At 41.5% G+C, this 14788-nt stretch overlaps 1 pseudogene; it reads left to right on the top strand.

Moving 5' to 3' along the window:
• Positions 1-12849: 12849 nt before the first annotated feature.
• LOC102430837 lies at positions 12850-14492 on the top strand (annotated as a pseudogene).
• The last annotated feature ends 296 nt before the right edge of the window (positions 14493-14788 follow it).

Below are 14788 nucleotides of genomic sequence, written 5' to 3'. Positions count from 1 at the left end.
TCAAGGTTGGATGGGGAAAGTTTGGGTACTGAAGGCAGGTTGAGGAAAAGTGTTCTATCCAGTGTTATCTGCAGCCAGCTTGTACAGTGTCATGAGAGAAAATTATTACATTATCAGGAATTTTGTAAACCAGTTGTTAAACATTCATTATTTAAAATTATTTTAGATTTATATAAATTATATTAAAAACAAAGGTAATAAATACTCAAACCTCTTTACTTCCTAATTGTTTCATGCATTTCACTATTATCTATGCTTTGGAGGTAATTTTCTTACATCATAGCTGTATGATGAAAATTCATAGAATGGTGTGCTACTGGACATAGTTCCCCAAAGCTGAATTCAATAATGTGCTGGTAGTTTCAAATCAGCTATACTGATAAACATTTACCAACACATCACTGTTCCTCACTACAACACTTTATCTCCAAAAGTAGGCCTGCTCTTTAAATCAGAGCTGATTTTAGAGGCCAAATAAAATTCCATTAGAAAGTACTCTAAAATTTCACTGGAAAATAAGAAATCTATAAATGTTGCAAAGAAGTACCCAAGCTAACATTGCTCTGTTCTTGCTGTCTATAATCTTTGACTATTCAAACATTCATTCAGTGATATTTATTGAGCACTTTCTACCACCATGCTAGGCTCTCTTGGATACACTGAAGAAGATAGAAGATGAGGTACCTGCCCTGGGGGAGTCCATGGCCTAATAACAAGAGAGGACTACACATATGATTGCAATAGAGACTGGTATCGGCGGGAAACTTGAGGTGCCTGGGAGCACAGAGAAAAGAAACTGAAGTGTTAAGGCAGGTGTGAGACTAACATCATAAACAGAACAACACCTGGTGGCAGCTAAAGTAGAGTATTGGGGAGTCTTGTAGGAAGAGATCATTGAAGTGCACATATTCCCTTAACTCTTACTATGCGTTGGAAAAGCGCGATTGTACCCCGGGAGAGAGATCTCCACCCTCTACAGATGGACAAAGTTGGGAAGGAGAAGGAGCCACCTACTAATGGCATAACAATAGAAACTGGAAGGCTTTCCAGTCTGAGGAATGGCCTTGCTGGTGAGAAGAGCATCTCTGGTAAGGGAAGTGTGCCTCCTCCAGGTGACAGTCTTGCAGTCCTTCCTGCCATCAGCTCACTGATAGGCGACCTGAGGGCATCTGTTTCTCCTCATTCACACAGACTGAATCTTTGGTGGAAGAGAGAAAATTTTTAGAGAAAGGAGGCCTAATCTGAGTCTTGAAGGAAATAAGGATGGAAGGAGGGATGAGAAAAAGTCACACCCAAGTGAAACTGCCCTGGCATCATCATTTATTTCCATCTTTAAAAAGAGCTATTTCTGGGATGTTTGGAAATAAATTTGGAAAGTAAGAAGAGCAAAAAGTTAAGAAAATACAGGAAAGCAATGAGAAGCATTGCTGCTCAGTTGCTGATAAAATTTTCAGTTGGTCCCTGAGTTTAGGCCTGGAGCTCTGAAATGGTGATTAACTTCTTATCCAATTTCTGGACAAATACTTCTAATATCAGGCAACTGAGAAGTAAAATTGAATTATTAGAAATAAGTGTCTGTGTATAATAATTTGAAGTCTTCTTGCCTGAAAGAAGAGATTTCATCATCTGTATTCATTGCCTTTTGAAACTGCTAAACTGAAGCCTATATTTCTTCATGTGAAATTGAAGTCTGTAGTTATCAAAATGATGACAAGTTGAGTTATTGGCTATTTTCAGGGCCCATGCAAAGAGTTTCTCATTAATAACATTCACTGTGTACACTGATAGAAGAGAATTGTTTAGAGCTGAATAATGTATTATTACAACTTATTCTGTATGCCCTAAAGAAGACAGTTTTGACTTATGTGGAGGAAAAAAGGATATCTACAGGGAGTTGACAAATGATCAAATACCATTGCCAATAGTAGAGAGAAAAATGTGATGCAATTCTACAATAACTCAGTTATAATCTGCCATTCTCTTTTTTGTTGTTGTTGTTTTTCAGCACAGTTTACCATGCTCATCTCACAAAAAATAAGAGGCAAAACCAGAAAAGGAGAACTCAGATAAAGAAATTTGTCTTAAATGTGATTTATCATGTGGGTTTAAAAATCTGTACCAAGAAAAAAATTTGACTATTTCCTTTACTTCATATTAAAATATCACAAACTAGCAGCATAAGAACAGACTAATGTGCCATGAAAGAAAAACATAAGAAAAAAAAACAAAATGTTTTTATAAGTTCTGATTATAAATATAAACAGATTGGCTCAGGAATAAATATGGGGTTACTACTATGGGGTATGGGAAGCCTTAGTTGGCAAAAAAAAGAACCTCAAACTTCCTTTTTAAGACGTGGTTGCCTACATAAATATTTCTCAAACGTTTTATATATTTCCATCTATGAATTCTTTTGACAGGTTCAATATGGACCATTTTGGATAATCCCTTCATACATGATGCTAAACAGATATGACTATATTGTATTCCACACCCCCACAGCACATAAGCACACACGCACAATTCAAGAATTAGCCCTAGCCGTCTTAGCTCAGTGGATGGAGCGTCAGTCAGCCTGTGGACTGAAGGGTCCCGGGTTTGATTCTGGCCAAGGGCACGTGCCTGGGTTGTGGGCTCGGTCCCCAGTGGGGGGCGTGCGGGAGGTGGCTGATCAATGATTCTGATCATTGATGTTTCTCTCTCTCCTTCTCCCTTCCTCTCTGAAATCAATAAAGAAGTATATTTTTTTTAAAAAAGAATGAATGAGGAAGGGATGATGACTTTAGATGCCACTCATCCACACAGTTGGCATACATTGCATAGCTCCTCCGTACCAAGTACTGTGCTAGGCATTGAGGTAGATGCATGAGAAGTACCTACTCCCTGTCCTCAGGCAACTGTAAATGGAGAGAGACATAAGAAAGGAACATCACAATATAAAAAGGTAAATAATTTTGTCAAAAAAGTGTGGAGGACAGTGCTGCAGAATAAACCAGAATGGAGGGGTTCATGCTGCCCAGAGTTAGGGAAGGCTTCACAGAGAAATGGACACTTAAAGGAATAGGATTTTGCCAAATAAGGAAAGAAGAAAGGCCTGGAATTAACCCAGTTTAATTATTTCTAAAAAATAAATACTATTAGGAGCATGATCAAAAGTTTTCCTGAATACCAGGTCACAGACCACATAAAAAACCTTTCTGAAACATGAGCCTTCCTCTTGAGGTCTTAGATGACTTATTACCACAGCTGTGTGATTGTCTTATCGGAACACAAGGTCAGGTCCTATACATGAAGGGGGGGATGGAGTTTCCTCAAAAGAAGCAGGTGCTCCCAGAAGCGGTCATCCTGGGGAATGGTCAAGTCTTAAATATGAAATGAGGACTTTGTAAGCAACTGAAAAGAGAAAATTGGCCTTGTTTGGGGGGTGAGCTGTAAGGAAGGGGGTGCTCCTGCAGCATGTCTGATACTGAGATGAGTGGAAGGAGTGGTGAGTGTAACAGGCACGGAGGCTTCCATGTGCCTGGCCAGTAATGTAAGTTTTTTCTCGGTGTTGCAGTTCCCTTCCATCGTCCTCAAAATTTCAACACGGAGGCATGGAACAAACTGTCAAACTCAGAGAGAAGGTGGGGGGTGGGGTTGGGGGTGGGGAGAGATTAACCAAAGAACTTGCATGCATTTATGCATAACCCATAGACACAGACAATAGTGTGGTGAAGGCCTGGGGCGCCGAGGGCAGGGGGTGGGTGTGGCCTAGAAAGGGTCAATGGGGAAACAAAGGGAGACATGTGTAATACTTTCAATAATAAAGATACATTTAAAAAAATAAAGTTTTATTTAAAGGGACAGCTTGGTTTCAGTTGTGCTGTGGACAGTTGGGTGAGGACCTGCCCTTGCTTCCACAGCACCAGTAAACGTGAAAGCCATGCCTCTCACCCTGGGGGTCACCAGTAAAGAGCCATCAAGCCTCGCTGAGGGCTGGAGAACAGGGAGTGGGAGAGGACACTCCGTGGCTGCTTGGTGTAGCTCTTTCCTTCTGAAGCACAAGGAAACTTCCATGCGAAGCACTGGAAATAACCTCTCTCACTGGCCCAGCCTCCTGACCTCAGTGAATCACCGTCTCACAGTGGATTGGAAATTTTCTACAAGGGTATTTCAGTAGGAAACATGTCATTCTGTCCTCCTGTCATCGTCAGCCCCTGCCCGGTAACAGCAAGTCTGTTACATTACGCCAGTGATTTTCAAGCTTTTTTGTCTCACGGCACACATAAACTACTAAAATTCTGGGGCACACTAAAAAAGTTATATTTTTTGCAGATCTGACCCCCAAAAAGGTATAACTTTGATTCATTCACATCAGACAACTATTGCTGTGTTGGCTGTTGTCATTTTTCTAATTTGACAATCTCAGGGAAAAGAGATCAGTGCCCCTGACTCAATAGTCAGGTATTGCATGTTTTAGAAATTCACCGGTTGAAAATCACTGCATTACGCTGTAATAACAAACAGCCCAAGAATCTCAGTGGCATAAAACAAAAAGGGGTTGTTTCCTAATTATGCTGCGTGCCTGAAGCAGGTTAGCTGTGCCCTCGCTCAAATCCATCCTCCTGCCAGGACTCAGGCTGAGGGGGCAGCCACCATATGAGGGGCCGGAGGGAAAAAGCATGGCAAAGCATGCAGTGGTTAAAGCTTCCACCCGAAGTCACTGTGTGACTTCCGCTTACCCAAAGCAAGCTCCGCGCATGGCTAAGCGGCAGAGGCAGAATGAGTGTGCGCAGCCTGGCGATTCCTGCACCCCCCACACCCCCGAGGAAATCCCTTGAACCCTTTGAGGAAGAATACATTGTTTTAATTGCGCCGATGACAATCAAATTTAAAATATACTGCGCAGGCTGTTGGCTTTCCTAACAAAAGAAATTCTGCAAGAAGGTTTTGTTGTAAGCAGAGCAGATAAAGGAAGAGAGACAAAGAAAAAAATAAGTGGAGAATAAATGATGAGTGAAGTATATAAGAAGAAAATAGAAAAATGAGAGAATCTAAGGAGAAAAGGAGAATCATGACAGGGAGGGCTGCCCATCCTGGATCCGAAGGGCTTTGATACAACTTTCTGATTTTCCACTGTTGTTTATTTCTCTAGGTACTGACTAGTTAGTCAAACACAGAATATACAGAGGAAGCAGAGGGAAGAACAGGAAGATGTGGGCAAATCAGACATGTGACTCTGGGTTATCAAAGAAGGGTAAGTGGAGAGAAATAAACAAGGAACAATAAGAAGCAAAGGAAAATGGAAGGCATTTTGACTCTAAGATTCAAAGGGTACTTCTGTGGGGAGATGCTGCAGCAAGATGAAACTGTTAGTTTGTTATATCAGCCTGGAAGAACCACCTTTTTCCCTTGGTGCACTCTGCCTGATGTTTGCAAAGCTCACACTCCCAAGATTTTATATGGGCCCCAGGGAAAAAGATTGCCAGTTGGGAGTGGAATACCCCAGAATAAATACACTGGTCCCTTTGCCTCATGGCTGGAGGGTTGGCCTGCTTTGAAATGGGGCCCAATTGGTCAAACTCCCGAATCTGGCCTCTTTCCGCCCATCTTTAAACATAGGCTCAGTCTATTTGCTTCCACACAGCCCACGGCTTTGGAGAACGTGCTGGCTTGCTGGGTAGAGGTAGTATGACTGTATTCCAGAGAAAACTTGCCCAACCCATGAGAAATCACTTCATTTAAAAAAAAAAAGTCTTTACAGCTCCACAAACCTGGTGCTAAAAATATCATTTTAATGGAACCAGAACTGCTTTCAGTAGCACTTTTCTAGAGAAGATGATTGGGCATCTCTATTAAATGTCAGACTGTCTTCTCACAAAACAAAACCATGAAATTGTTTAATTGAAATCTACTGCGAGAGCGCTTCCCAACCCTCAAAGAGAGGTGAGTATGCCTGAGAGAGTAGCAAGCTGCTTCCCGGGGAGCAGGTCCCCATGGTGCTGCTCAGACCTTGAACTGACAGCTGTTTTTTTGCTCACACTATAGTCTCTATGTATCATTGTTCCATGACTTTATTGTGGGGCTGTTTTTTAAAAATTCACATGAAACAGAAATAGTTTTCTAAAGAGAATTCACTCATTGTTACTAAGCAGGAAACCTTAGGGTATGGCCAATGGTATCACCTCTTTTTCTGTAGCTAATACTTCCCTTTCATTTCTCCATCTACAAATATATTATTTCCTCAGAAGCTGCCATGTTTCACACAGGGCAGCCACAAGCCTACTCAATGCCTTCATATGAAAAAGAAAGGGGGATTGGGGGCGCATTCAAAGATACAGAGAACAGATTGGTGGTTGCCAGAGGCAGGAGGTGAGGGATGGGCAAAATGGGTGAAGGTGGTCAAAGGTACAAATACTCAGTTATAAAATAAATAAATTTTGGGGATGTAATCGACAGTATGGTGACTATAGTTAATAACACTGTGTGACAGTCCTTAAAGTTGCTAAGAGTTCTCATCACAAGAAAAAAAATTATAACTGTATATGGTGATGGATACTAGCTAGACTTTCGTGTGATCATTTACAAATATCAAATCATTATGTTATACACCTGAGACTAATATAATGCTATATGTCAATTATAGCTCAATTTTTTAAAATCCTCATCTGAGGATATTTTTCCATTGATTTTTAGAGAGAGTGGAAGGGAGAAGGAGAGATGGAGAGAGAGAAACATCGATGTGAGAGAGACACATCGATTGGTGGCCTCCCGTTCAAGCCTCCCCTGGGGATCGAGCCTGCAACCAAGGTACATGCCCTTGACCCTGACCCTTCAGTTCTCGGGCTGATGCTCTATCCATGGAGCCAAACCGGCCAGGGCTATAGCTCAATTTTCTAAGAAAAGGCTCAGCCCATTGGGTGCCTGGCTTGGCCAGCCCCAGTGTCTGAGAGAGGCAAAGTACATCTTCCCTCTGGGAGACGCCCTCCTCCAGGCTGCATAGCTCAGTGAGCAGAGTGTGGGCTTCATGCCAATCCCCACATGCCCTGAGGAAGGCATCTAAGTACACAAACTGCACAACTGTGCATGTCAATTCTTACATGTTCTTACATGATATGTCTTCTTAGCTACATTTATTGGCTCAGGGGTGCCTTCTTATATAAGGCAGGCCAATCAGAGCCCTTCTGTGGAATTTTTTTCAACTGGACCCAGAATAGTCAGACCTTCTCCGTTGGTAAAAGTCAAAAGATGAATTTCGTGAACTATTGGTGACTGAGATTCCTACCGTCTGGAAAAAAGCCATGGGAGGAGGGGGGGAGGGTGTCCCTTAGCCCGGCCTGCACCCTGTCTAATCCAGGACCCCTCAGGGGATGTCTGACTGCCTTTCGCAATCCAGGACCCCTGGCTCCTAACCACTCGCCTGCCTGCCTGCCTGATCGCCCCTAACCACCTCTGCCTGCTTGCCTGATCGCCTCTAACTGCTCCCCTACTGGCCTGATCGCCCCTAACCGCCTCTGCCTCGCCCGGGACCCAGGATTTCCTCCTCCAGCCAGTTGCAGGCACCTGGGACCCGGGCCAGCTTCGCCCAGGCCAGCCGCAGCTGCAGGGGACCATGGGCAGGTGGCTTCACCCGGGCTGCAGCCACAGGTGCCCAGGACTGCGAGGTGGGCGGCTTGTCCCTCTCCCGGGCCACAGCCTGGCTGGTCCCCATTCCTCTCTCATGAGCTCATTTGTGCCTGGCTGGTTCCCATTCCTCTCTCATGAGCTCATTTGTTCCTGGCTGGTTCCCACTTCTCTCTCCCCAGTGTTGAGTGTCTGAGCCATTACTGCATGATGGCATGAAGGCATGATGACCATTTGCATATTAGCTCTTTATTATATAGGATTTCCAGTGTCAGAATGGTGCTTGGCACAGAACAGGTGCAAGCTAAGTGTTGGGATGGACATAATGATCTCAGTCTAGGCCTAGCTCCATAGCTAATATTCTGTGACCTTAGGTAAGTTATTTTATTTTTTTAAACCTCAGTCTGTCTTTTCAGTTTCAATGGGAATAATAATATTCTTGGCAGATTAATAAAAGATAATGTGAAATAATGTTTGTGAACAAATTGCATGAACTCTAAAATTCTACCCAATTATAAAAGATCAAAGATTAGAAAGATAATTGTAAGTTTGTGTCTTAGTTTTTTCAAAGATGCTGAGATACTGATATTTTAATAGCCAAAAAGAAGGGAGAACTTGAAAACTGTCATTTTTCTATTGAATGCAATAGGTACTATATGCCCTAAAAATAATATTTTTTCTCCATTAGAATTAATATATTTCTATTTTGATGAGAAAAAGTGTGTCTTTTAAACATATTTTATTTTTCTTAAATTCATTCTCATGCAAAAAATTTTGTGTTTCCTTTCTGAATACTGTCTAGAATTTTGATGGTACCCCAAGGTCAGTCTGGGAAAACAGCAATTTTAAAAGTACAAACCAAACCTTGGCATGATGTTGAAAACATTATTCTGCCTACAACAAAAGAATCCTTGGATCAAACCATCTGTTTTCTTATCATGCCAGCATTTGAAAAGTGGAGATTTTGAAAATACAACTGAATACAACCATCTCTGGACCATTTCAGTGAGAGAGTAGCCTGATCCCGCCCCCCCAAAAAAAATCTATTGCATTTTCTAGCACGTTTGTAGATATGATTGAATAAAATGCTCAAAGAATAAATTCAAGTTACAGAATAAAAATGGGAAACAAATGATAATGGGAAAGTTGAGCATAGTGCTGCAACATCCTGTTTCTCTTTTACTTAAATCATCATCATCATCTGTTCTATGACACACCCTCCTCCTCGAACATTTACTAGGAAGCAAGGAAGGTGGAGGGGCTTGGAGAGAGGCCAGGTGTTTGACTCAAGCCTGGCCACAGACCCATAACAAGTAGTTCCAAGGTTGTGTCACACACTATTGATTGCCTTTCAGCAGCACTTCCCCTGCTTCCTTGCTAGCAAACCTCGATTTTGCTTAGTTCTCAATCTGACTAACACTAGGCCGTGGCCGGCAAACTGTGGCTCGCGAGCCACATGCGGCTCTTTGGCCCCTTGAGCGTGGCTCTTCCTAAGCCTTAGGAGTATCATAATTAAGTTAATAACAATGTACCTACCTATATAGTTTAAGTTTAAAAAATTTGGCTCTCAAAAGAAATTTCAATCGTTGTACTGTTGATATTTGTCTCTGTTGACTATTGAGTTTGCCGACCACTGCTCTAGGGGATAACTCATGATTGGTCTCTGTCAACTCTTAGCTACTAAAGGTGGGGGAATAACTCAGTTCTGGCCTATGTGATGTAAGGGGAGTCTGCTGGGGGCTCTGGGCAAGTTTTCGCCCTTGAGTCCACCCTATTGCCCCTACCACTTCCTTCTTTGAATGTGAGGATATGATGCCAGGAGGTGCTGCAGACCTTTAGGTAATCATAATGAGAATACAAGCCAGTCACAGAGACTAACTCGGTGGCCTGGCAATGTGGACCCACTCCTGAAATTCCCACCTCTAGACTTCTTCTTCCAATCATAGATGACTTTATTGGCTAGGATACTGTTGGACTTTCTGTTACTTGTAAGGAAAATCACCCAACTGGTAATAGGGGCTTCCACAAGTAATTTTACCCCACCTGAGTGCTCCCCTCTCCTCCACCCCCACCCCATCACACCACCTGGACAAAAATAATGCTGCACATTGAGAACCACAGAACGCCAGAGCTGCCCGTCATTCTACATCTCCAATTAACAGATGATATAATGAGAAATTAAGAAGTGACTTCTTTCGTTTAAGGGGTTGAAACTAGTGAGTGCAAATGCCCACGGGAAAGGGGAAAGATGCATCAGGCATTTGACTTTGGTGTGAGTGATTCCATCAGAATCATTTCCTAGGAGCAGGTTTGTGGACAGAGAACATTCAGCGCTAGGAACCTGGGTTGAGGAAGTTATCTTGAAGAAGGAGCAAGATACAGAAAAGGGAATCTGGAGGCTCTGTGATCAAAGTCTTCTTCAAATGGCTAGGAAGATGGAGAAGGCATTTTTCCAAATTGCTTTCCAGAAATGCACAATGAGTGTTTCCTCCAGAAGGCCTGAGACTTGGGCTTCCCCAAAACCCGGCGCTGCCATTCGCTGCTCTGGGTGGCCGAGGTGCTAGGCATTGGGAAGGAGAAGGTTCATAATACTTCATGGAAGAAATTTTTTAAGTTAAAATAAATATAGTAAGTCCTCACTTAATGTCATTGATAGGTTCTTGGAACTGTAAGGAAAAGACATAGCAAAACCAATTTTAACATAGGCTAATTGATAGAAACAGAATTTCCTAGGCATTTCATTAAGATTATTTAGGGGCATTAGGGATCAATTTCAAAGGCTGTAGATATTTTCTAAACTTCTGCAATCCAATTCAATTCTTCCATGGGTATGAGACAACCAGAGTATTCAATTTATTTAAATTATTGTATTTAAATTTACTTAAAATTTTCTTGGAATTTTGTCAATCCCCTTATTTTCTCCCTCAAACTTTCATGAAAACCAAGATAATTTTGATCAGGGAGAATGTATTGTTTTAACTTTATTGCAAAAAGAATACATGTTTACATCCATGTCAGTTCTCTAGATTGCATATCCCTACTTCTATTTAACAAGGTGTGTAGGATATAGTAGGTGCTCAATAAATATTTGTGGAAAGAATGTATGAAGAAATGCAGGAAACTTAGAAATACAGAAAACAATTTTAGAGAAATCACCTGTTTTTTATGTTCATTTGTAGACAAGTCAGCTAGGGTTCCACAAATATGTTTTCTCTACATATTTTAAATTATTCATTTCTTATCCTATAAAGAGGAAGCCTATTGTAGTTGTTGTTTTCTGAAAATGCTGTAGTTGCTTTTGTGGATTGTTGTTTTTTGTTGTTGTTGTTGTTTTGTTGTTTTGGTTTTTTGTTTTGTTTTGAAATCTCAACTAGTATAATGAAGAGTAAAAGGAATGTAAGCTGCTTCTACAAGTTTGCACACGTGATGGAAACAAACCCAAGTGTCCTAACTGCCACTGCAAATCTCCCTACTCTGTTATACGGGTCAGACTAAGACATTTGGTAGAGCTTTATAGTTCAGCTAGAACAACTTAAAAAGCTGATGTAACCGAAGTGAATAATAAATGTTCTTCTTCATATGTTATTACATGGATAAATGTAAGTCATGACATATTGAGGGTTTTTTTTCTCGCTTGAAGAGTGATTTGTGCACTGACGTTATCAAGCTTTTTTCAGGGGCTATTGGAGTTGTGCATGCAGCTTTGGAAGTAAATGAGGAGTCTGTCATTGAGACTCCCTGGAAATGTCCTCATTAGACACATCATTTAGCAAAAATGATATTGATGTTTCTGCGCAGATCCCAGGTTGGGCACCCATTCCAGTAAATCATCTCCTGTAGATTATCTACTTTGGTCAGGGCTAAGATTTCTACTCAGAAACACTAGGGGAAAATAATTTAAATAGAGTTTAGTTTTAAGTTTCATTGGAAGAACAGTATAAAATTTTATTACAACCATCAACAGGGAGCCATAAAGGAATGCAATAGGACTTGAGTTTGAATTATAGTCTGTTTCTGATCATGGATGCTCACATTACTTGTACACTGATTATCCTTACCCTTGGCAAAACTGACCCTGGGAAATACAGGAAAATAAAGTTTATCTTGAATTTCAGTTTTCCCATTAGCTTTTCATTTAACAAATATGTATTAAGCATATATTTTATGCCAAGCATCATTCTAGGTGTGAGGGATCCTGCAGGCAACAAAGCAGAGTCCCTGTTCTTAAGGCAGATACTATAAACAAATACGATTAGGCAAATACTATAAACAAATACGATTAGGCAAATACTATAAACAAATCAATATGAAACTTGGTATCCATAAATGCTATAATGAAAAATAAAGAAGGATGAGGGGTTGAGAGTGATGTTTTAGATAATGGTCTTAAAAGGGGAAGCATTTCTGAGCAGGGAAGTGGGTGAATTGAGGAGTCAGCCTTGACTATGTAGAGGAAGAGGCTCTAGGCTGAAGGAACAGCAAGTGCAAAGGACCTGAGGCAGGCCCATAATGGGCATGTAAGGTCCAACAGGAAATCCAATGTAATGAGCATGTGAGCAAGGGTCAAGTGTGTGAACTGTGGTCAGATAGACAGCCAAGGATACGATCATGCAGGACTTGGAGGCCACAGAGAGGCTCTGAGTTGGTTCTAAATGACAGTGTTGTGACTAGAGGGTTATTGCAAGAGTGACACATTCTGATTTGCCTTTTAAAAGAACCCTCTTGTGGAGGTTAGAGACTACATTATGTGGGGGACGGGGTACAATGCAGAAGGGGGCTAAAAATAGGAATTGAAAAATTATTGAGGTGTTTATTGCAGAAATCCTCTCCGGAGATGATTGTATTGGATCAGAGATAGGATTTTTTACTGGATTGGATATGGGGTGGAAATTAAAGAGAAAAATGAAGGATAATTCTGGTTAAGAGCCTCAACAACTCAGTAGTACTGTTTATTAAGATGAGAAATCCCAGGAAAAAAGCAGGTTTGGGTAGGTGTGGATAAGTTACCAAGAGGCCAATTTTAGATACAGTAAGTGTGACATCCTAGGGGAATTCTTCTTAAAGATAAGCCCTTTGAACACAGCTCTTATTTAAAAAAAGAGATCAAGAGGGGAAGACCTGGTAAGATCATCTCACATGGCCTTGTGAGGCCTGATCCTGTGGGGTCCTCAGAGATGGGGGAGCAGCTGCCCCTGCTGCTCTCATAGACGCAGATGATTGCTGGTGCTGCTGGTTCATCGAGGTGCCATGAGGTGGAAGGAGACACATGTGCTCAGCGTTCTACAATAGTATAACATCCAGAAGAAGAAGATGGTGGTGAAGACAAAGTGATTGTCATTCTAGTAGCCCAAGAACTACATAGTGTGGAAGACTGAAAAGAAAGGCCAGCCTGAGTACCATACTTTGGATTCTATCTTATTTCTACTTCATAATGTGCACCTTTCTCACACTGCCGTTTATGACCTACTGCAACCACTGAAAATATTCCTGGATTAGAAGGCCTGACTGAAAAGATGTAATTGGATATCCCATGTTGAAACATCCATGTTGACAAGTATAGACAGAAGTGTCCCCCTAGAAATAGGTCTTCAGGCATCTGCTCTAGGTGAATGAGCAGCAGATGAAGTTTTAGCAGAAACAAAGAAATCTCAAATTGAAGATTAAGAATGTGTGCACCTTGATAAAGAGATATTGACCATAGGGGAAGGGGGTAGAAGGCAGATAGAGAGGGTAAAGGAGGGGGTCAAACATATGGTGATGAAAGAAAACTCAACTTTGGGTGGTAAGCACACAATGCAATATGCAGATGGTGCATCATAGAATTGTACACTTGAAACTCATATAATGTTATTACAATGACTCCCCAATAAATTTACTTTTTAAAAAGAAAAAATTGGCTGCTTGTTTGAATGGGCCCAAAGAAGGGATTGTACAACTTGAAGAGATTAGATCTTTGTCTAAAGCTATGTCAGTGAAAAGAATTGCTGCAAAGTTAAAATTAAGGCTAAGAAATTATGTGCAGTCGAGTCTAATCTAGATGATGACATGCCTGCCCTAAAGCAGAGGCATTTGGGGGGATGCTGAGGTAACTGGAACCCAAGATATTGTCAGCAGAGCTGGGGGGAGGGGTGTCAGAAGTACAGTTAATCATTTCCAAGAATATTTTTGCAATTTTTTCTATCTATAAATGCCAGAGAAGAACAGTGACTAGCCCCAAATACAGTACCTATGGATCCCATGTTATGTACCAAATAACTGAGCTCAGCTGCCTACAACAGATATGACCAGGGGAGAGTCAAAGGAATAGAAAGAATGGGAGGCTCCAAAACGGACACTCCAGTGCCTACCCCTGTAGTCCCCGGAAATCTGTAACTGAGAATGAAGCATCTGCCCGAAGGACTCAAGCTCCTGAACACAGCCCGTTCTAGACCAGTTTCTCAAGCCAGGCTTCCCCAAACCTAGAAGAAAGGATCTCGAGTACCCATTGGGAGCTACCACCTCTTTAATAACCATGCTAATGCTAAAGATCTTCTACAGGGTCTGAAATGTGTCCTATCATTTGAAAACCAAGATTGCCAATGAAAAAATGAGACCATAATTCAGAGCAGACAAGAGCAGATGCAGCCAGAGGCCACTAAGCTAGTGTCGGAGCTCCTTACAGAGCAGACCGGCCCTGAGGTGCATGCTTTAAGTGGTGGGACCCAGCTGTGGCAGCTTTTGTACAGGATCCTGCCTGTTAGTTCAAAGATTGGCTTTTGCCTGATGGATCACCCGTTGATATATTTGCCAAAACTGAAGGCTTTCGTCTCAAGTATGATGAAGTTTGTCTAAATGCAATTGTTCAGAAATGGGATGGAATGGTGTTAAAACTCAGCTATCACAGCCTTTGAACAGATCCGCTTCTTACAGTTCTGAGAAACCTTTACTGCTACACAATAAAGCATACATCCTGCTTAAGATCCTGAGGTAGTTGGTTTCTCATTTTCCTGAAAATTTGGATTAAGAAGCATGGAGGTACCTTCATCTAAAGGCCGAGACTCACGCTTCATAAATTTGCCCCAAACTCACAAATGAAAAAGGTCACAGATTGAGGTTTTATAAGATCTCGTTTAACACTTTGTGGAGAGCCCTGACTGATATAGGTTCTGTGGCTTTTGTTTTTTCCAGTTTCCTCCTCCCAACTCCT

This window comes from Myotis lucifugus, unplaced genomic scaffold (genome assembly GCF_000147115.1).
Source record: "Myotis lucifugus unplaced genomic scaffold, Myoluc2.0 scaffold_71, whole genome shotgun sequence".
NCBI lineage: Eukaryota > Metazoa > Chordata > Mammalia > Chiroptera > Vespertilionidae > Myotis > Myotis lucifugus.
This window is presented reverse-complemented; position numbering and strand designations above follow the sequence as displayed.